The 24,390-nt window shown below is 40.6% G+C and overlaps 1 long non-coding RNA gene across 2 annotated transcripts in view; it reads left to right on the top strand.

The window, feature by feature from the left end:
- LOC136101764 (uncharacterized) overlaps positions 1 to 20,500 on the top strand; it is an 82,660-nt gene extending 62,160 nt beyond the window's left edge. For both annotated transcript variants that reach the window (XR_011739193.1, XR_011739192.1), the window contains exon 5: positions 19,036 to 20,500. This is a non-coding gene — a long non-coding RNA (uncharacterized lncRNA). The remainder of the gene's footprint in view (positions 1 to 19,035) is intronic.
- Positions 20,501 to 24,390: the final 3,890 nt, after the last annotated feature.

Here is a 24,390-nt window from a genome sequence, read left to right as displayed (position 1 = left end):
GGACTGTGTAGTGAGAATGTGTTAAGAGCAGAAATTTCCTGAACAAGCTTCACTGCAAGGAAAATGTACATAGCCTTACCCTTTTGTGTAGCGGAGGAGTATAGGAGATGTACAGGAGATGACAGTGGCTGTCACAAGGTCCTGCTGGGCAACGGAGCCGAGTGGGGCACACAGCCGGCTTCTGGGGTGAGCCAGCAATGTCAACTTCAGCAGCAGCTGCTCACACGCTTCCTCCAGCGGTAGGAAACCAGATTATCCAGAAGCCCCCGTGCCAAGCACATCTCTGCTAGCCATCAAGCAAACTGCTCAAAAGCTGCTGTGGCTCAAGAGCTCAGGCTGGACCCCCGTCAGTGCAGTGTAATTATAGTCGTCTGAATGGTTCGCTCTGCAGCAAAGACAACCGGCTAGTCCAGAGTGGAACCCCGCAGAGTTACACTTGAGCGGCAACTTTGTACACATTGAATACAGATGAAGTCCTTGGCAGAAAGAGAAAATACTACTTCCATTGTCTTTGTTCGTACGGGTTTCAGGTGTGATGCAGAGGAAGATGAGGAGATGCAATTTGCTTGAATCTAAATCTCCTCTAAGAACATTGTAACGGAATTCGCCACGTGCAATGTTTTATAACAGAGTATGTTTCAGCATATGACAGCAAATTTCAATACACCAGCACTGTTTAGAAAGATGAGAACAGCAGACTGATAGCTAGGGTTAGTTTTTCATCTTCTAAATGGCAGCACAGCAAGGGTCTTTGCTCAAAATATTAAGAGGATACTTTTGAGTTGACAGACTCAAGGCTTTGTGGGGGTAAAGGCAACACCAGTCCTTTGAGCTCCCATGCCACGGGGAAGCCTCAGCGCTGCCTGGCAGTCTTTGTTACAGGCTGATTCTCAGAGCTCCGAGGTTTGTGTGGTGAAAGCCGTGCGTGATCAGTAGCAAAACTCCCGGCACCTCCCTTGTGCTCAGGATTTTGCCCAAGCCGTGTAGCATGATAACAGACAAAAGAAGGGCTGAAGACTCAGGGTGCCATTTCCATCATCTCGCTTTCCTTAGCAAGTGCAGTAAAATATAAAGAGTTTTAAAATAATATCATTTAATAATTCTCAGGTTTTCAGGCAATTGCATGTGCCCTGCCTGAACTGACATACACATTTGAATTTTCAATCTGTTACCGACTCGGAGGGAAAGGCAGGAAAAATAGCATTTAAAAAAAACATTTATTCAAGAAAAATCTTTAGGGATCATGTCTGGGATAATCTTTTTCAGGGTGACCCTCATTTTCTACAATATAATGGTTTTACCCAGCAGTGGTTTAACGGTTTTGAATAATCTGTAAAGTAAAGGAACAAATACTTCAGCAAGAATGGAGGAGTTTACTCAGAAAGGCAGGAGTATCAGCTCACTTTTTAATATAGAACAGAGATGATTAATCTACTGACCTTTTATCCCCAGCATCACTAAAATGTATATTACATGTATATTACATGTTTTGTGTAAATGGCCACTTTGAGCATGACAGACCTGTTTGAAGCAAGTGGCGTGCCAAACAGGAGGCTGGAAGCCACCATTGCTGGGTACTTTGGCTCTCAAATAACTCGCCCTCTTCGAGCCTTTTCTTTGAACATAAATGTTTGTGAAGTTTTCCAGTGATTTTTTTTTCCTGGCATTTGCACCACGACTCTGTTATTTTTAGCCCTGTAAAATGGCATTATGCAATTCCTGAAATGTGTTTCTTTCAGCTCATGATGATTTATAAATCTTAATTTCCAGGATACTCCCTTGAAGTTACCTTCTCTTTGTGACCTCAGGATTTCTCTTCCCAGACCTTTGGTATTTATTTTTACTGTTCCTGTGGTCAGGGTTTGGCAATGTTATTTTGGATTAATGGCTAAACATACATAAGAACTGGAAGGAATACACGTCTTAATCTCATAATTTAATGTGTGGCTTGTTTATCAATAGTATAAAGAAGTTTCTGAACAGGTTTGACACGTGCTAATAATAGGTCTCTGCAGCCAGATAGAAAAACTTTGATGAATCTGAACTGCATGTAATTCTCCACTTGTTCCAAAATAGATGCAATTTGCTTATTTTATATTGCAGTGCAGTATTTCTTTCTAAAACTTTGCCCAGAAAGAATTGGAAGTAGAGGTCAGTTAGTCTGAACAACTATGCATTGTTTATATGGAATATTTTAATTGAAATAAAATTTTGTAAACCTGCTCGCTTTTCTGCTCTTGGATGAAGAAAAGATCTTGGGAGTAACAAGGGCCCGAATTCCTGTTCTATTTTTTCCTTTTATGCAGGAAACTGCAAATAATTTAATGCTCAGATGAAATTACTCAGCATTTTACTCAGTCATTGAATTTACCTCATAAGCGGTATATTTTGCCTTCATTATATCCAGTGATTTTTAGCAGGCATCTTCTGATGATCTTTTCACTTTCTCTGTGTATTCTTATTTACCTTCATTGTTTATTTACTTAGACTTAATTCCTTTCCTACACAGCCTACTGTGAATAAAATGTTCCCCTGAAAATGATTAATTTTGCACTTTGTTTACAGAATAGTCTTGCAATGTTGTATCTGATACTCATTAGCAGGAAAACAGAAAAAAGAAGGAGAAACATTAGGTCTCACCACAAATCATTTTGAATCCACTGGGATCAGGATCCGACCTAAAATGTTTAGGTTAGCTCAATGGCTCAAGTTGATTCGAAGGGTCTCAATGTTTATGCCTAACAGCGCGTCCTCCTGTGACTTTTTATTTTTAGCTGCCCAACAGTTCTTACTTTCTGTGAATTTTATTCTTAGTCAAAGCAATACAGTCTCTTCACAGGCAGAAACTGTGACAAGTATTGCCATGTGATACAGCTCATCATTTCATAGGGCCCATCATTTCCACCAGAAGCTCTGGCAGAGAAAAACAATCAAAGATTAAATGGTTGCTTTAAACTTAGATATTAAATTTTGGGTTCCAATTCACTCTTTTCAACGCGTGAATTATTGTGGATACCTGGAGCGGTCCACCATCCTCTGTGAAACTTAAATTAAGGGCCACAAATTGCCTCTGAATATTAACATATGTGCAAACCTGCTTCCTGGAATCCAACGATACTTTTATTTCTGACACTTCAATAAAATTGATTTTGTGAGGGTACTAATCCTTTGCTGCTACTTCTTACCTGAAACCAAGTTTAAATTTCTTATAACTAGAAAACGGTGCTTTTTCAGAAAAGGTATTCACAACCCTTTTGAAATGGGAATCATATACAAAGCAGGGAGTACATATGTGAATAAAATGATTCCAAGTGACTTAAGCTTTCTCGTAGAAAAGGGAAAGAAGTCTGAAATGCATATTTATTACAAACAAGCCCTGGATTTACTAGGTACTGAGCAAACATTCTTTTAAGAACAATTATGTTGCATTTGGAAAAACCGACATTTTCTTTCTTTCTTTCAATTTTAATTGGCATGATGCTCCCACTGAGCCAAACAAACAAAAAAAAAAAGTGGAAGTCAGCAGCAATATATAAATTAAAGTAGGAGTAAAGTATCTTAGCTGATGAAAGCATAGATAAAGGGCTCTGAAGCCTTTCTTACAAATACCTTCTTCAAAAGGTGGTCCTTGGGTGGTGGTGGCCCGTGCCTATTCCTTGGCCTCTTTTACAGTCGCTGACATTGCGCTGCCAATGAAGCAGCTGTCACTTTTTACCAGCCTTAATGCCTGCCAGCAGCCAGCTCGGAAGAGCTGCTTTTAATTAAATTCTTGATTTCAATTGGATTTTTTGCAGTTCACAGCTAATGGAGATTTTCAGGGTGGGGTCTTACAGGGCACCTAGGAGTATTTCAGACACCTCTCTGTTACAGAGTTCTGTTCAAACGCATCAAGCATCACCTTAAAATTAGTTACATTTTTACCCCCATTACTTGCGAGAGCTCTTCCAGGATCTCTCTACCATAATGGCTAGACATTCATATTTCTGGCTTAACTGTATCTATGGTGGATTTACACCCGTTTGTTCTTACGCCAACACTGTCTCTTTGCTGAGGCAGTTTTCCTGCCTGCCCTTCCTTGGTATGTTGAAGAGGTCAGTCCTGTCCCTTTGGGCACAGCTCCTCCAGGGCTAGCGAGCCAAACTTGTGTGGTATATTGGCACTGATGAGGGCAGGCAGGTTCCGTCTCTCTCTGCTAATGATCTGAGTGAGCTGGGATGAAAATTTGCCCTCTCCCAGTGCCTGTAGGGCTATGCCAATGTCATGCTAAGCCTGAGCTGGTGAGTTCTGCTGGAGACTTCATTAGCACTGTGCTAATTTGGTCTATATGGATTCTGGGCCAGTATGGGACCAACTGAGTCTCGCATTGGTCTGCACCTGTTTATTCAGATGTGCTCACAGCCTCTTCTCATGAGATGGATTTTCCATTTCTCTGGTCCTCTTAGAAGCAATCTTCTGCACCTGTTTCATGTCAAGTCCATTTTCCTGCATCATATACAAAGAAATTAATTGGACAACAAGAGATGGCTCTGCCCTCTCCTCTTTCCCTTGCATTAGCACTGCTTGGCACAACATACAGTCACTGCTTCAGCACAGTCATTCTCATCAGTCTGGTTGATGTCTGGAAGTCAAGGACAAACACAGATGCAGCTTGACAGCTGAACACCTGGACAATGAGGTCCCTTCCAACTTGGTGTTCTACGGTATGATTCTATCAGTGACATGCTGGGTGTACCCTCCATGCGCTGTGTTATTTGATCAGTGCTGTGCAATATAGCTTGGACCTACCTGCAACCCATAGGACAAGTGAAAACTTTATGTATGGTGACTCTGCAGCCTCTCCACTGTATCAGCCAACGCACCGTGGAGTCAGCCCGTCTCGGTGAGCCCAGTGCAATGGGAGAGCGTCGGGCCGCTTGTGCGCTCGCTGGCCATCTGTGTCGTTCACGTTCCCCACAGACTGGAATTCCTGCTCATGCGGTGCGTGGCATGGGATTTCCCAGACACAAACATGGGAGCCCAGGCACATGCTCGGGGGCCTAGTGACAGGGCTGTGGCTGTGGATGTCCCCCATATGGAGCACAGCTGTGTCAGTTATTGAATGGGGTGACCTAAATTTTACACAGTATTCCAGTGACGTATGACCAGCACATCCCTCCCTGCTGGAAACACCCCACGTGTTTTTGAATTGTACTTGTTTACCATAGCTGCCTCTCTTTAGGGGCTCATGCTAACCCTGAATTTGACTGAACCATCTCGAGTTTTCTCCTCCCCATGCAGTTGGCAAGTGCCCAGTTATAGTGATATTTTTTCTGCCAGCTTCATGAAATTGAGCTAGGCAATTCTGGATTTCATCCTGTTTGTGTTGCTTCAGTCCTTGAAGCCATTGAGTTCTTCCAGTGAAATAGCCCAGTCTTGTTTTGTACACCCACAGATTTCATAAACTCATTCCCAATTTTTGCACTCCAGTTTTCCATGTCATCTTTGCTGACCATATTCTTGTACTGATGTTTTCATCGTAATAATCAGCAGACAGCAGATAACCTCGGCTGATGTAAGTTATCATAGCTTTTGCTATTGAAATAGTGCTGCTAGTGTTTCCACCTGAAGTTCTGCCAGAATGTAATTAGAAATGTACCTTTAAAATGTGATATTTCTGTAACTACTGTAAACATATTTTAAAAGAATTCAAAAGGCTTTGCTTAAAAATACCACAGTGCTTGTGAAACAGTGATTCTTAGGCCAAATTAGCACTAAAAATCTATCATAATATTAAACATTTTACAATATTAAAGGTGTAGATTTCCATTATTAGGAATATTCTCACTTGCCTAACTCTATTGTAACTGTGTTTCTTATACACAGATGACTTCAGTTATTGTGATAAATCATGCTGCTCTTTCTCGAGTGAGATGCCAGAGAGATATTGCAACAAGCACTTGCTTCTCGGCATGACATCAGTCCTTTTCAATAGTGGCTTTGGACCTGACCTTTACAGCAGTTTTGTTCTGTTACCTGAAGAACCGGGCATCACGTTACTGCATTCTCTATGCCACAGGGCTGTCTTCCCCCAGAGTTATTCCCATACGCTCTCCAGCTTTATGGCTGAGGAGAAGATCTAAGAAATAGAAACCAAATGCAATAGTGCATCCGAAAGCAAACTAGGTAACAACTCCAAGGGATACAAACTGGTCCAAATCTTGCATATGTTCAGTACTGGTGACTTAAGTTGGCATTGTCATGGTGGCAATTAAGAAGCAAGAAGGGGAGGATCCCAGATCTGTGTGGTTTAATGGAACTGTTTTGGTGCTAATAGTCACCTCTCATCAAGAGCCACCCAAGCTTAGTCCTAGCAGACTCCCTGTTTTAGGGGGGAACCAAGCTGGAAGAACATGCGCACTGAGCAGACAGGACGAAGTCCTGTAGTAAGCAGTCCTGGTTTTGGTGAGTAGTATCTCATCTGGGGAATCAGGACAGATTAACTAGGGGGTGCCACCATCACTTTGGCCATTTGGTCTTTGACAGGAGATGATCAAACTGGAGCATGTGGCAATAAGAGGCAGTGATGCAGCCACCAACATTTAAGGTGTTTGGGGCTTTTTCTCATTTCTAAGCAATAATCAGTCAGAGAAAGCCTTTATAAAATATTTATCTTCCTTTCTGTGTGTAAAAATGATTTATTTTATTTGGTGTATGATACATTATTTTTTTCCATTAGGAAAGCAAGCTGTGATCAGTTAAACACCTGCATGGAAGTATCACAGAATGACCTGATATGATGAATACTATTATAGACTGTAGTTGAATAGGTGTTTCTTTTCCCAGCTGTGGGAACTGTAGATATTGAAAACGCTATTTCTGAAAAGTTCTGGAATCAACTTTTTTTCTTATAGAGATCTTTCTAGTACAGAATTAAAGTTGCTTAAGTGTATTTCCTTGCAATGAACATTCTAAAAATAATAAGGGATGATAAATAAGGTGACATTTATATTCAATGCAGTGCTCGTTGCCATCGAATTCCATAACCACAGTCCTCCTGCACAGACATTCGATTTAACAATACATCACCTTTGATTCATAGCTCTGAATAGCTGAAAAATCCTCTTGTAATGCTTGCCCTTGGCCCCCGATAACTTGCCATTTACTTGAATTACATACGATGAGTAAGCACTTGAAGCAGGGTACATCTGTACATGTCAGTAATGTTTGTGTAAGGTTTAATTTAGCACTGTATATTATATTGCAGCCTTCACTTTCTGGGAAAGGTGATGTGAGGAAATTGCTTTGCTAAGTAAGGACCGCAAAACACATTATTTATTGTATGTTATTTTGATGTACTATTTTTTAATTCTAGATGGATTTTTGCCATCTGAGGGCTGAACAGCCTAATGTTGGAGTTCAGCCTGTGCATTTGTGTCCTGAAATACAGGAGGGTGACAGTACTAAAGGGATTACTAACAGCTTTCTGCCAGTACAGCTATGTTGTATGTTGGGGTGGAGTCACTCCTTCCCATGTAAGACAGAGAAGTTGTCCGAATGTGGCATTTCTCTCCCTGTACACATTTGAAGACTGGGGTGCAAATCCTTGCTTCCTGTTCTGCTCTAATTGAGCTGTGTAAAACTGCCCTAGAATTTGCCATATTTGTAACTGGATAGTGCTATCAATATGTGTGCAGGTGCCCAAAATGTGATCCTATTTCTTTCTTTCTTTCTTTCTTTCTTTCTTTCTTTCTTTCTTTCTTGACTTCTTTCTTGACTTCTTTCTTGACTTCTTTCTTTCTTTCTTGACTTCTTTCTTGACTTCTTTCTTGACTTCTTTCTTTCTTTCTTGACTTCTTTCTTTCTTTCTTTCTTTCTTGACTTCTTTCTTTCTTTCTTTCTTTCTTGACTTCTTTCTTGACTTCTTTCTTGACTTCTTTCTTTCTTCTTTCTTGACTTCTTTCTTTCTTGACTTCTTTATTTATTTATTTATTTATTTTTAAAGAGGGAAAAATGAAGTGCATCAAGATTTTTCAGCTGGCCTATTTGATCTCATCCAATCTGCTATCATAGGCAACTTGAACATCAAAATGTTATGGGAAACTTTGAGTAATCTGAGGCACTCAAGGTTTTACTAAGGCAAATTTTCAAGGCAGCACTGAGAGATAACGTACATACTTTTTAAAAGACTGTTGGAAGTCCTGGTCCAAGATGCTATGCTATAATTGTGACGGTGTTATGAGTGGTGCGTCAGAAACTGCAGAAATTAATGTAAAGCATGTGCTTCTCTTTTCATCTGTGTTGCTGCACTTCATTAAAAGGCTATCAACATCACTTCTAACTTCAGCGGCATCTCAGTCTACATCTTTGTGTCCTGCACTTCTTCCTGTTACACATTCTTTTAATGGTTTAATATAATTACTCTCAAGTCGCATTCCTCTGAACTGTACCATAATAAGCATGGGTAGATGTACATCTACTTGTGGACCACTGGAGACCAGTCTTCACTCAGATGTAGCTGCAGACCTACTCAAAGACAACTCCATTAATAGCCACAGATCCATAGTTGCTGAGTGTTATGTACTTGTCCAATTCACTGAAAGTATCAATGAAGTTCGCTCAATAACCACAAATTTGTAACAAATTTTGACTATTACTAATAGAGTACAATACAAATTAATGTGTTAACAGTGCAGTTGTTGTTTGAAAACAGCAGTGTTGCTTATGAGAGGACAGTTTCTATTTTCTCAGCTGGATTTTCACACATTGCTATTCATTTCAAGTGAAATAGAAAAGAATAGCCACCCAGACTTTGTAATCTGGATTTTTAATATGTCTGTTATGTATCTATTTTTTAATTTTAATTTCTTCACTGTGTGTGTTTCTTCTCTCGCTCTGCCCCCATTAATATCCTTCAGAAATGATTGTTTTTTCTGAAATATAACTTCAAAAGGGAAGTAAGATTTTCCCAGCATGCTAAAATCTTGGGTGGTATATAGTGTTGTCATTAGTCACATAATTTAAAATTAACACAATTGACAAATACTGCTTTAAAGCTTCTATTGAAAAATCATAATATGTAAGTGCGGTAGGACTTTTTTGCTGATCTGGATTTACATTTGTATAATGTACAGTTATTAACTGGTATGATCTTGTTACAGATTGATTACACTTCTTCACTATGTCCCTTGTTTTGTATCCCATTATTCACTTGAAGGGCTTAATTAAATGAATCACAGTATAAGCACATATTTGCCACAACAATCACAATTCCCCATAGATAATTTTCTTTGGCTTGTCTTGCTGGGATTTCCAGGAAAGTTCCCAGAAACTGTTTCACAGAATAGAGGGATTTCTCTTTTTAAAACCCTTTTTTGGTGTAACACAAATTTGAGCCCAGAAAAGTTTATTTTTTGAGAAATAACCATGAATACTGCGTGCATGTGTGCCCTTATAATAACAAAATCTTCTGAATAAATCTAGTTTAAGTTGAATCCTATTTGATTTCTGTGGTTGGCTCTGGAAACATTTGGTAGTTATTTTCCATGGAAATTCACACCCGCTTGGGGCAGTAATATGTTTAAGTGCTTCCCCTGTTATTTCTACTCTGCAATCTAAATTCTAAAAGTTGTTTTCAATTTTTTTTTCTGTTTGCTGTGTTGTGCGTATTTATTTTTCACACAGCAATAAATAATTCTGCATTTGCTATTGGTGGTCTTAGTCTTAGTGTTCATGTATGTGTGTTGACGTGATACAATATATAGCCCCGTAAAGATCATTGTTTGATTTTGAGAAAGAGAGAAGGAGGGTTTCTAATTTACATCTATATTGTGGAAATAAAATCGTGGCTTCTCCATTCGAGAACGTGGCTGTGATTTTTCCAAATGGCACGTAAGGCTTAGATGACTCTATTTATGGGTGGCTAAACTGGAGATGTTTTTAAGAAATAAGTTTTTAGAGAAGAAGGTTAAACATTACCGAAATTTTAACAGGACAAGCCAGCCCCAAAGAGCGAGCAAAACTCTCAGGTGCTGTGAGTGCAGTGCAGTTCTCTTGGCCTCTGTTGCATTTATTGGGTCAAGGTGCTTGATTCTATGTTAGACATTAAATAAAGGTGGTTCATGCTTCAGTGTACTGGGAGGCATTAAAGACATGAGACATATGGAATGGCTCGAAAGGGAGAAGTTGTTTTGTTATTTTGGGATTTTTTTTGCTTATTAACATAGAGATTAATTAAAGACATTTTGATGAGAGCATGCGCAGATTGACAAGGTACAAGTGACCTTGAATCCAGAAGCTGTATCAATGTAGGCATGACACTATTTAGCAGGAAATATTAGCTCAGGCAAAGTAACCTGTTCACAGAAATGTACAATTTTTTGTGCCGGTGCTGGGTTACTTCTTGCCAACTTGGGTAACTAAGAGGGAAGAGTGGCTCTGACTCCTCACGCATTTGCAGATGAACATCCATTCTTGGGAGGATCAAAGGCTTGTTTTGAGGGTGCCCAAATCAGTGGAGATATACCAGTAATCTCCAAGGATGTTTGCATCAGACCTCAAGAGCTCTAACTGGCATTTCTTGCAGCTAAGTGTTATATCTAGAAGCTCCAGCTGACATGTGTTTTCATCTGGCAAATACAAAGCAAGAAAGAGATCCTGCTTCCAAAACTTTACCGTGAACTGAGAGGAAGCTTAGATGGAAATGATCATCCAGCCCAACTCCTTGCCAAAGCAAGATTGTATCCTGCAGGCTGTTTTCTAACATCTGCCAATCTGGCTATAAAAGCACCAGACAAATAAGATCCATTACTGAGAAGAGTCTGGGAGACTGCTCCATTGTTTAAAAGACGTCATGGAAGGACATTGTCTTCTGAAATTAAGTATTTATTTTTTTCTTATCTTAATTACATCTTATCCTTGGTTATGTTCTGAGATACTGAATTAAAATCTTACATTTTTAAAGTCTATATAGTTGCTGGCCATTACAATTCACCTTTGTGTCCTCAAGCTGACCAACCTCGGGTATTGGTCACCCTAGGGGAAAGGGCCGCACAGCTGCATGACAATAACTATTCCGTGTCACAGTGACCAGGGAAAACGATGACTCTGAGACTCCTTTTGCCTTCTTCATTTATCTGGCTTGCTCTTTCCTAATAAATCAGTTCCTCCACGCCATCACAGCTTCTGCTGTTCTTCAGTGAATGTTTGTCAGCAGCTACATCTATGTAAGCAAGTAGTGTGGGGTGGATGCAAAACAGGACCTGTAGAACAGAATGGTTGGTACTGCAGGCTTAACTTCTACAATTATGTATGCTTTAAAGTTTTGGGACCGTTCTGGGCTGGTCCCTAAAAAAGGATATATGTACCGACTGGAGATATTAGATGTGCTCCTGGAACACACTTTTTGATGTAAATTTTTTCTGAAAATCTTTGAGTCTGAGACTGCTTTGTTCTTCAAACTAGAGCATAATGAATAGAGGTGATGTGGAGACTTCTCTACTTTTGAAGGAAAAATGCACTTCCGGTCTGAACTGAAATGCTAATGCAGACACAATACAGGTTGTATTGGGAGTGTGTTGTCCAGAGCAGAAAGCAGTGTTATATAGCAGTGAGAGATTTGAGTCAGAGCTCAGGAAAATGTCTGTAATGACAGAGAAGGCAAAGCACTATGGAAATTGAATGAAATCCCTGATGAGAGGTTTTAAGAAAAGCATAAACAAAACAGAATTTGGGAATAATACGTATATGGTTGTTCCTGCACAAACAGGAAAGGATTTGGTCAGTTTACGACATCTCTTCAAGCCAGATTTCCCCTATGATTTCAAAGTGCACCACCATATCTGTTCTGAAGTAATGACCTTTGTATAAACAGCTCCAAAGAGCTTTGTTTTCTTGCTGCGTGACAGTGTAGACCCTCGTGCTATACTTGTGGTTTCTCTCAATACTGCACCTCCTTGCATTACTTCCACCTGATGAATGTGTTTCCCGTTTTCTTATGCATATCAGTTTCAGTTTTTCCAGTTTTAACTTTCTGTCTTTTCTCCTGCTATTCACTGAGGTTTTTTTCTCTTCCTTGGCTCCTATTTATAGCTTCTCCTAGTTTAACTACATCATGGAGCTCTACTGATGGCACTTTAGTCTCCCAGATACTGAAAGTTTTTAATAAAGTTGAATCAAAACTGCTGTCTACCAAGTAACCTATGTTGCTGGTCATAATGTACTGTTAGCCAGAATTCCAAATACATAACTGGTTCTCTTCAGGTCAATTTAAACTCAGTTTCAGATGAGACATAATAGCAAATGGTCTACTGAACTGATGGCATATGATTATTTCCTGTCATTCATTTGTAATTTTGTCAACTAGAAAACTTGAAATTAATAAAATTGCAGCCATTCTCTTCTTCTATATTGTATATTATTGTGAATTGTTGAGTGTCTTGAAGCAGAACTGCTCCTCACAAAATACGCATTTCAGAGCCAAAAACCAAGCAAGTCCTGCTCCTAAGCCTCAGATCACCCAAAAGACCCTCAGTAAATTTAGGTTTCATTGCCATTGAATTTAAATGAATGTTAAGGACCTTTACTCACTAAGGTTCCTTTTAAACCCCTGCTTTTGTATAATGACTTGTTACTTTATTAGTTTTCTGCTGTAGCTTATGAAGGTTCCACTGTCCTAAGATGAATGACCTTTTTAGTGGATGGTACAGGTGTCCGGTTTCAACACAGAGGACCAGTCTAGCCTTGTCTCTTGGCTGCTGATAATGCAGTCTCTAGGAAAGGGAAGAAGTAGACTCAAACCTAGCCTTCTAAAGTGTTTTAAAATCCAGGTCACTCATTTCCCAACAGTTTATCTTGACATTGCCTCCTGCTCAAAAGATAACAAAGCTTTAGAGCTCCAAGGCCATCTCATGTGTGTGCTTTTCTGCTTTCTGATGACATTTTAAATAGAGATATATCTTTTTTCTTTCTCAGATATTTCCATTTTGCTAGGATAAATGGTATTCAGAAAGATTTTTTGATGTCCAAAATTATCTGTACCCCTATCAATTTCTGATACTGAATTTAGTAATGTTAAAAAAGAACAATAAAGGGGAAATGTTTTGGTACAAACATCAATTTTGGAATGAAAACATTCAGCTATGAGGCTCCATCAGTTTTGCAGTTAGCAAATACTTCAATTGACACTGTTGTCAAACCAAGGACATAAAACTGAGAGTGTGATATGTTATCTGCTGCCAATTACGTAAGTTCATGATGCATAAGTTATTGCAAAAAATAAGGTCATGACTCCTCAACCAACTCCTTTTGAAGCTGTAGTTCTTCATAAAACCTCCTGCATATTTGTATATTTTAGTTGGTTAACTCTTAACTGAATTTTTGTGAGTGCTTATGAAAATGAAGTATTATGTGACATTAAAGAAAAAGCAGGACTTTGCATGGTCTACAGGAATACCAACTTGTTGATATCAAATGCTTATAGAGAGGTAAATATGTCTAAAACATGGATTTTGGCTCCTAATCAAAGAGCTTAATCAAGGTGCCTTATCAAAGAACTGTTTGAAAACAAACATTTTTGACCACCAAACATAAACTGTAAAGTTATTACAGAACATTATTTAGCATGTAGGTAAGAGGATGAGGACTCAAACTCTCCAGTTCTTGTCTTACCTTTTATCTGGTCTTTTATGGTAATCTTACACTAATAATTGAATTTTTTCTGGTTGTCTTAATTTATCTTTCTGTATGACTAAATATGACTGTCATATTTGTCACATGAAGATAGTATGTAAGTAATAGACTTATGTCTTAATTTGAAATATGCCAGCAAAGCTGGGAGGAGTGTCAGAGGAAGAAATCACTGCACTAAGAACTGGAACAGTGAAGACCTTCTTCATGTCTGAAGCAGAGGTTTCGGAAACTTTAAGAGTCAAGCTATCCTGATGCTAAAGATGCTTGACACCTTCATCCTAATGCAAAGGATTTGTTAAAGGACCGTGTAGCCACAGGAATTCATTTTTTTCACTTCAGAAAAAAAAAAAAGTCTGACTTTCAAATATTATCTCTCTCAAAATTTGATGGAAGCATGACCTTTGCAGATGATTCGACAAAGCTCCCCTAGAACAACTAGTGCTCCTTACTCTGCCTCATTCAGGTCGAGGACTGAAAAATAGGTGTTTTGTAGGCTACTAAATGACTTTACCACAAGTCTTTTTTTTTCCCTTGAGTTTTTGGGACCATCACGGCTACCTCTGTTGCTCTCCAACTTACCAAGTTTGTACAGATAGTTACCTATTCACCAGCCTGTAGAAAGACCAATGCAATAGTCCAATGGGCAGTCTAAGTTCAAGTGCTTGTTCCAATTAATGTTTAATTATCTATACAAAGTGAAACAGGTCCAATAGGAGAGACTGAGGAAGCTGTTCTTCAGAATAACTGGTAGCTTGGTATCCAGAAAGCTTGCCTGGGATGCAGGGTTCTGACATTCAGACATCTTGCAGAACAGAAACTTGAAATCTGGACTCCCATGCCACCAGTCAGTGCCTTAATCATAGGATGATTATCTGGGAGGGGTGACAGTTTTCTTGCTCTTTGATGTATTTCAAGTCTCATCCTAGGCATGAGAACCTTTCCCAGGTAAGAGCCTCGTAAGAACTGGTAAGTACCTGCAAAAAGTTCTGGTCTCACAGAATATAATTTGTCAGTGAAAAAAAACTTCACTGTAAACTCTGATGGGGGCATGACTAGAGTTTTCACAACCATGTAGATCCAGAGTGGTTTGGCCATTGGGATGATCCCTCAAAGTCCTGTGTTTGAAGGAGAGGTCAACAAGCAGCACTGGAGGGCATGAGTCTCAGGAAGCCTGTAGAATGCCAAAGCATATGTCTGCATAAGTGTCAGACTTGTAAATCAGCTGTTGTTACAAAAGCTTAACAATGGGAAAATGGTCACATACAAAGATTGGTCTGGGCATTAGGCTTATGAGTCTTGCTGTTTTTAAAGACTTCAGTTGACATTGATGTGAAACTGAGGCATAAAACCAGGAGTCTGACATGTGATCTGTTGCCAGTTCCCTTCAAACTAGCATGTCTGATGAGGGAAAAAAAGAGAGGAAGTGGATGGAGAAATGGGACAGGTCATCTGGACTCTGATAATTAATGTTGCTTAGAAAATAAAAGTTTTGAAACTTTCCTGGAAATGAGGTTTTATGATCTGCTACAATGGCCCACGGGGGGATGCTGCAACCTACACATATTGACAATTGTGGTATTACCAGGCAATTCATTTTTATGAGTAATTTCCAGAGCAACCCTCAACCATGCAGTCACGCATACAGTGCAACAGTGGGCCATAGAAGAAAGACTCAGCTAGAGGCCAAAGATTATACAGATTTACTAATATTTGGGAAAAAAGATCCTAACAGCAGAAAGCAAATTGAGCAACAGACTGGGGGAGAAGGACCGACTTGACAACAAAGTGAACTCTGTAAGGATGTGATCCAGAGCACAGTGAACTCAATGGAAAGATTTTCCATTGATTTCTAAAGATCTTGGATAGATCTCAAGGGAACAGAGACACTCCATCTTATACATTCCACTCTTTCTCCATCTGAATGGAAAATACATTCTTCCATGTTCACAACTACTATCATTTAGTGACCAAGCATCACAATTAAAATGTCGATCATACTTGGCATGTTAGAATAAAGAATACTCATCTAAACAGCCCCAGAAGTGACTTGACTTTTCCAAAGGCTGAGCAACCTGGAAATTTTCTCTAACAGTACCTTCATCTTTTTATTAGACTCAGAATAATCTTATCCTGCACTTAACTTTGCAAATCCACTCTGCTTTCTCCTTTAAAACACAGAGAATAATGCAGTAGTTGGATCTATAATCTTGTTTCTCTTAAATCCTTCTCCATAAACACTTTTCTTGTAAAGGTAATGACCCGTTTAGTCGTCTTCTTATTTCTAGTTTAAGTAGTGATAGCTCTTACTTTTAAACAGCTATTAAATATTTCAGTAGTTCTTAAACCATGCCAAGGAATACTTGGAATAAAAGAACAGTGAACAGAGATGACTGAAAATGAAGTTGTAGAATTGATTTTGATTAGATATCATTCAGAAGATAAAAATAGTTATGTCAGAGTCCCTGTTAAGGGCTGTTAGAGTAAGTGAGTGATATACTTTGCACTAAGTGAAGCTAAATAGATCATGAATCATGACCCCAAGTGATATATCCCCAAGACCGGCCTGGTTATCTACTTTCAAAATCTTTCATTCTATGTGAACAAAAGTTTGCTGCCTAATGTAAGCAGTGTTTGACAAACTTATCCTGCTGTGATAGCATCTCTTATTTCATCCTACATACTGAAGAATATTATTTATCTTAACACTAGGCGTTGAGGAAGGCTAGCTGTGGGGAAGTAGATCTACTAGGGTTTCCTTTTACTACTGAACTCGATTGAAAGCTCTAGTCAAGCCAAGACTGGTTTATCTACTCTGTTGATTATTTTCTTTAACTCGGTGTGAAAGACCAAGGCAATGGGTGGGTAAGTTACCAGCAACACATGCTGAGATGAGGAGATGGTGACAACACAGAGAGAGAGAAATCCACATTACTCTCCGTTGCTTTACAGATACAAGAGTAAACTTCCTTATAGAGAAAACTGAAACATTTTCCATGGAGAGCACTCAAGAGGGAGTCTTACTGTTTGGTGGACAGCAGCCTTCTCAGTGACCAGGAGGTCAGGAGTGAAAACTTCCAGGTCCCTAATCACAAGCCCCTCACCTTCTCCAGGCTGTACATGTTGGGAGTGCCTGCTCCTTATCTTTCTGCCAACCAGGATGCCGAATGTGTCAGAAAGCCCAGATTCCATGGTTTGAGGATTTACCCATTCCCTTCACTAGCACCGAAGGTGCTGGCTTCGGCAGTTCACTCTGTATTGCTTCCTCCAGAACCCAGTGGAGACACTTGTCCTTCACCCAGCCTGAACATGCACACACACACAGTAACAACAGGCATTGACATGTCCTTCTGTAAGATGACTCTGAACTAAAGGACACAGCACTGACACCAAGCTTTGCAACAGAGTAGAAAAACTGCAAAAGAATTTGTTTAAAAGAACAGAAATGAATAAAAAAGGCAGCTCTCTGCTGTTACAGGGCACTGGACACTAAACATCAGTTCCAGTCTAAAGTCTGTCAAATGATGCAGCACAGATAGTGCATTTGGAGATTTCAGTTTAACTTTTGACCCAGACCTCCCTGAGGACAGTGGGAATCCCTCTGGATTTGCAAAGTGCAATAAAGGCTCTTTCCTCAAGGACAGGTAAGCACATAGTCATTAACAGGTTGTAAAGGAGAAGGAGCTTTTACCCAAGGACTTGTTTTCTCAGATTCATCCTGTACTATCAGCTTGAACACATCTGTGAAGATCCCCAGGGCATCTTGCAATTTTCCCTCTTTGGCTTGTTTTCAGGATTTGTTTTAGCGAGTTCCCTGTTCACAGAGAGGTGTGATAGGGTGATGCTTGAAAACCTGGTTCTATTCACTCTGTCATAGTAAATCTAATTTGTTTACCAGGAAGCCCCAGTGTTGTGACCTGAGGAATGAAGGGGACACAGACTTCATTGGTAGAAACTATTTTAAAAACTTTACATTGTTGCCACAAATAATGTCAATATAGAAAATATTCACAGATCAGGTTACAAAGGTATGATTTTATTGGGCAGAGACAATTAATCCATTCTGTGGAACAACAAGCCCACTAGTATCCTGAGTTTGCTTATATGCAGAAGTGCCAATGATGATAAACATGATGCAGTTCTATGGCAAAATTAATTGATTTTAATATGGACCCAGTACAAATGTTATTGAAGTCCTCCCCTCAAAAAAACCCTAACGAGACAACAACCAAAGGTGCTTTTCTTTGCTTGCATAGTGAAGGAGATGAACACTGGATTTGCTTTCAAACACAAGAGTCACAGGATGTATGCAGACACATCCAGCACATGACGACACAGTTGATGTGCACATTTCTTCTTGTCCCGCCCTCACCAAAAGGTTAGTCAAAGTTGTGGAGATATTTGATTTTCCTGGTGAGACGAGGTCAGTGCTCCTCTCTTAGAGCTGAATCATGTGAAGTGGAAGCTGAAAGGGGACAGAGGGCATGGGAGAGAATAGGTACTATTTTTAGCACAGGGACATTCTTTGGTAGCCCTGGCATCACTGGAAATCTGCAAGGAGAAGTTTCTCTTGGGGATATGATTCATGAAATAATATACAGAAGAGATGCAGAGACCTGCAAACAGCAGGCTCCTCTACAGTCAGGTCATTGACACCTGCTTGCATTTGGATTTTATCATGCTTGTGTGCCAATATTTCAGACTTATTATTTTTTCCCTTGGTCTTTTAGGAGGTAGCATAGATAGCAACTTCTCCCATGTGTTTTGACTTTTACACTTGTTTCTAGTGACCATCTAACTGCCTTTATGTGTTTCTGCTCTTTCTGGAGCACTATTGATTATGTACTGCACTTCATGGGAGCCTGGCATAAAGGGACAGCTTTATGAGCCATCCTGGGCTCCACGTATCTATTTTTATCAACCCGAGCAATTGTTGCTTAGTAAAAGAGACCCCTATTCTCGGGCCGTGTGTGGCTGACCTCAGTTAGTCCGAACTCCTTTGACCTCAGCGCAGCTTAAGCGATGTGACAGCCGAGTCAGCCCCTTTAATTCCAGTCTTTGTGAGGCTCATGTGATAATCATGCACTTGCTCTGTCAGAGAGGCCAGCAAAGAGCGACTCTGTCTGTACTTGCTCCCTGCAGCAGACCTCTTTCTTGCCTTCTCTCTTCCACCAGATTCCTGTCATTTTGTTGGTTCTGTTCAGGAACAAAGAAGACTTTGTTGGATTGCCCTTGTGGTTTATTTTCATGAGCCTTGGAAGATAGCAGACTTTCGCCACTGTTTTATCCAACCCTTTATCACACGCACAATACTCTGAATGCCTGAAGGAGGCTAGTGTGTGTTTTAGCCTAACCCTCTGCTTTTTTTTTCAGGTTGGAAGCCATGGCTGACTTCTGGGTGCCAAGTTAGAAATAATTGTCAGCTGCCATAAAAGCCACAGTCAGAGGATCTACAGACATCAGTAGATTTTGTCTTGTTTTTCATGTTCTCTGGTCTTACCAGGTCCCAGTGTCTACACAGACATGCATTTATTTACAGATGTAGAACACATCCTCATCAAATGATCTTTGGGCACGTGTTCAAAAGCGGTAAAAATACATTGACTAGCCACTACAGCTGCTAATGCTTAGCAGCTTTTATCTGACCCTGTAAAAGTGTTTTGACATGATAAACTACTACAATCATCACAGATGTGGAAAGGCGGTTGCAGAAGAGTTAGATGAGGGATTTTGGTTTATAGGCTTTACCATGAAAGATGTCTCGAGCCTCAGGAGGAGTCGATAGAATGGAGAAGACCAAAAGGAGCAGCTGACTCTAATCCTTTGCTCTAACCACTGTCCCAGCTGCCTTTCACATGACCTGCAACTCTACCTATTCCCAACACAAACCTCCCAACAAGTTTTCTTTATTTAATGCATCAAAGCATCTTTTTAAATGATGGAAAATGTAGCCATTACTCAAGGCTGCCTTGAAGTGATAGCTTTATCTATTTTGTCTATTGCCAGAAGGACACAGTGTGGTCCTGGAGAGTCTCTGGACAAGGTAATAACAGAATGTTGCTTCATCAATGCTCTTCTCATGAGAGACGAGATCTATAATCTTTGTTTTTAGTGGAACAGACTAACAATCTCTGAAGGCGTAGTAGGCGTCAAAATACTATGCTTCTGAGCTCTGTATGAAAAAGGTCAGGCAGTTTTAATCCTGGCGGTGACCTCATGGACCTTGAGGGAATTTCATCAAGGATGTAGTTAGTCTATATTTTTCAATAATCTGTAGGAAATAAGGTTGGCATTTCAGAGATAAAATTCACAAACAGTACCATTCCAGTCACCCAATGTGCTTTGTAAATGGGATTTCTGTGACCGTTTACTTCTAAAAAATCTCGTGTTCAAACCCCAACCTTTCAGCCCTTACTCGGGCAAAAACTGCACAGAACCCACTAGGAATACTGCCTAGAGCAAAGTGAAATAAAAGCTGGAGGATCTGGTACTGTGTTATTTGGCTCATGCTGCAAAACTTCAGCAAATTTGTCTCTAGCAAGCAAAGTGAACAGTTTTGACAGCTTTTATTATATTGAATTACAATGACAAATAGGGGCATTGATTTGTAGAACATTTGAAAGTGTGATAAACACAGTCTTAGTGAGAAAGATGTTTCTTTTTATTTGACAGAACACTACTGTTTTTTCTTGTGCATACGCTAGGTGCACCAACAAAAATAAAAGACCTGGTTATTTGAGGCAAAATTCCTGAAATATTATTCTCTAAATCTCTAAGCTTTCACTTATTACTTTTTATTCCCAGAAGTATTTGATGATTTTATTGTCCACAAAAACTGTAGCAGTAATAAAATAAACTCATTAGTGCAAAGATAGAGTACCTCAGTGTTTTCTTATTTATTCACATGTGAATTTAAGGTTAAACATACTTTCCAACATTAAAAATCTCATTGTGTTGAGGATATATGTTGCTCACCATAAGGGGATTGCTCTTCTGTCCCTTATGCAGTTATAGTCCTTGGGTTGTTTAGCTGCAGTTCTACCCACCATAGTGCTTTTTGAACCTTGAAGCCTACAGTGAGCAACTTGTACTACAGAAGAAAATAATTCTACATCTACATTCACATAACAGCTGTAGCAGGATTGCTGGAAAACGATCTGTTTTGAAAACAGCTAGTATGTTATGGGTGCTGCCATAAATAGCAACAATAGCAAGATAATTTTGCTTATCCACCAGTAACACTTGCAAGGGAGGCATTTTGCCACAGCTGTTAGGGATTCAATAGATTCTAACAAAGCATTTAGTCCAGAATGTTGGCATTTTACATGGGTGTTGTTTTTGCTGAAAACTGTTCCGTGCTTTTGTCTGCTCTATTTCTAAACTTGCATCTATCTCTATCTAATTGAATACCTACTTTAAACATGAAGAATTGCACTGTGCCTTTGCAGATTCATTCTATTATGCCAGTTCCCACACACAGACCTATATATTTCATCACCTACTTTACGGAACCGGGAGGTTATTGCTTTTCGCACAAGTGTACTCACACATCCAAACCCTCCCCACAGGTACATGTGCATATACATGCCCTTCACACACACACGAGCACATGTGCTCATTTGGCACTGTGAAACTTGCTTTTGTCTAATTTTCTGAGGAATTTTCAGGAGACACAGCTCAGCTGTGTCACAGCTGCCTGAGCCTTTTCACTTACTTCTTACTTACTTTTCACTTGCCCATTTCTCTGTCCTCCTTGCATGCCTGCCTCAAACGCTGTTGCAGCCTGCTGAGATCTAGCCCATGAGCTGCCTGGGGCAGGGACATGTCTCCTTGTGCATCCTGACAGCGTTGCCTGTTCTCTGCAAGTTCACTAGCCCAGGAACTGGCTCTGTGTGTGTGGATTCGGTGGGGTGCAGGACCAGATGACAGGCAGCTGCCAAGAAAGCCACAGGAGCAGAATGCATATAGAAATGAAGCAAGATATGACAAATATATATTCCTGGTTTAGGTGGGTGCACAAAAAACAGCTGCTGCTGGGGCAGCCTCAGCTCATCCAAACCATGCTGAGAAGAGGCACAGCTAAAGGAATTTTTCATGTGCCGTCACATCCTCAAGGCTTGCTTTTCAGAGCACAGAAATGCTTTTTATTGTCTTGGAAGCCACCTCCTGCACATTTACAACTTTAAAAAAAAAAGCTTAACTTGGATTCACTGGAATTAGGGATAAGGGAATCCTATTAGGTCCCATTATCATTTGAGCTATTGGAGCAGTATTGTTCTATATGTTAATTTGCCAAACACTCTGTTCATGTTTAAATAACTCAGTGTAATAACCATGCAATTATTGTCTATGCCTCCTAATACATATTCATATGTTTGATAAAAGACTTCAGTTCAAATATTTTCCTGCCTTAGGAGACAACTGAGTGCAGACCTTTTACTCCCAGGTGAGAAAGAAAATGCTGGTCTGAAAGCAGAAAGCAAGTGCCTAGCAGAAGGACTGACAGCTCTTTGGTTACCCCCTGCATCCCCCCACATTGCCACCAGCATCCTGAGTGCTCCAGGCAGGAGCACTTCTCCAGCTCCTGCCTCAGCTGCAGGGAAGCAGCACCTGAGGCACCAGCTGTGCACACTGACCCTGCAGACTTCATCAGGACACAGCTATGGAGGAGCTGGTAAGCAAGTCTGCTTTCACTTTTTTCGTGCTTACTACCACTTAGGCTTTTGTATGCCAGATATTGCATTTTGGTAGTGTAGGTGGTGTGCAATAGCACTGTGCTATTGGGACATCCAGGGGCTACTGTATACAAGTCAGACTTCTCTGCAGGGTGGTGGGTGGGCAGGTGTCTTTATGGCAATGGCTAAGAAAAGAGGGGGAAGATATGGGGAAACACTTCAGAGAAGCAGATATGTAGGTAAGAAAGAAGAAAGTGGGGGACTAATAGTTGTGGTATTAGAGAACTGGAGACATATGAGTATACTTGGTAGCCTTGGGGCTGCCTCCCTAATCTGGAGAGTGGCTGAAGCTCCTGGTGGCTGGAACAGGAGTGAAAAGAAACCTCTGTACATCCTGCGTGACTGGGGGTGGTGGTCTAAGGGGACATTGCCTGTGAGGGGCATGTGGAGAGAGGTGGGGAAGACACACTGCCAGCATGGGTTTATTTGCTACCTGGCTTATTGGTGACTTGGCACAGGTTATGCAAGAGGCACCAATGACCTGTCCAGCCTGTCTCCCCAGGTTTGCCATCTTGAGGTAAACTTGCTGAACACATGCTCTGCTGAGAGCTTGCAGGCAGTCAGACCCATGCTTGTCTTGATATGGTGCCTGAATCACCATAGGTGGTCAGCAGAGTTTGCCCAGGTGTGGAAAAGTGTTTGCTTGCCAATATCTGAGGCAGGAAGAGAACCTCAGCTCCCGAGGCACAGAGCACTTTCAGATAACTGCTCTTTTGAAGTTGTCTGATGTAGCTGGTGGTTCTCTCTGAGGCTTCTGCTTAGGGCTCAGGAAATGGATGAGTGGCAATCTCTTTGGTTGAGGTATTTGTGAAGGATGTTAAGGAGTTCCATGAATTTGTCTGGATATCTGGAGAGTGCACATGGGGCAAGCACCTGTACTAGCCTTTCGGTAGTTTCAGTGCAGATATTTCAAGAGAAGACAAACTGGCTATTCTCACAGACCTCTATCACAATCACGCCATGTTGGTAATAGCAAGCCTTGAACTCGTTGCCAGCAACTGGTGAGAACTGGAAGTAGTAGAACTCTTTAAGGTGGTGACAAAAAGTTTATTTCTCTCACTTTGGATTTCTAGGAGGGGAACTGCTGATGCAGGGAGCCTTGAAGCTGGTTCGATGCTTCCAGTATTGTTGCCTCCATTGAGAGTCATCTTAGATGCACAGCACAAAATAGTCTTCTGGGGTAAATAACTTCTAGATCCAACAGCTCCTCTGAGCATGAAGAGGCTGACGTAGAGAGCAGATGATGCTGCATCCCATGTCAGTGCCATTAGCCTGGGATAGCTGCCCTTACCTTTGACATCAGTCTTGGCTATGCCTTGGAGGTCCTTGTGGAACAGGTCTGCCCATCTGACACAATGACTCAAGCAAATTGACTTTATTTTGAAGAAGCAGGCAGATCTATTTAAAACTGTGAAATAGCAGCAAGGGCTGTAGGGATGAGCACAAGGAACTTTTTCAGTAGTCGTGAAATAAGTGGGAGCAGTGGTGATCATACTGCTGCCTGCATTTTTGACAATGGCCACCAGAAAGTTTAAAGTGTGGCCTGCTTTTAATGTGCTTGCTAGTGCTGTGGGTCAAACAAGGGTTGAGCATGGTGTGTGGGTCATACTGGAGCTGTGCGTGCGTAGGTTCAGAGACCCATGGGTAGGCATGGGGCTGGGACTCACTCCAGTTGCTGTTTGGTGTAGGTAACCCTGGCTGGTGAGGCGTGTGTGCCCTGCTTTACTTGTCCCAGATATTTGTGACAATGCAGAGGGAGAAGAATAACTTTCCTGTTATGTTAACAGGGAATGGATATGGACTTTCTAAGTCCCACTGTGTCTGTTAGACCCTACTGCAACTCCAGCAACTGGATCTGTTTCTCATATTATACATTACTTTCCTTTGGGGAATCCCTCGTTCTCTGTATAAGAAACACAAAGCACAAGCTGTAACAGCCTCTATTAAATTATCCAAGAGATGTTGTGCTGGAGAACATCCCTGGAAGTCATCC

The sequence above is a fragment of the Patagioenas fasciata genome, chromosome 5, assembly GCF_037038585.1.
Source record: "Patagioenas fasciata isolate bPatFas1 chromosome 5, bPatFas1.hap1, whole genome shotgun sequence".
Taxonomy (NCBI): Eukaryota; Metazoa; Chordata; class Aves; order Columbiformes; family Columbidae; genus Patagioenas; species Patagioenas fasciata.
The sequence above is the reverse complement of the archived record's forward strand: the minus strand, read 5'-3'. Positions and strand labels throughout refer to the sequence as shown.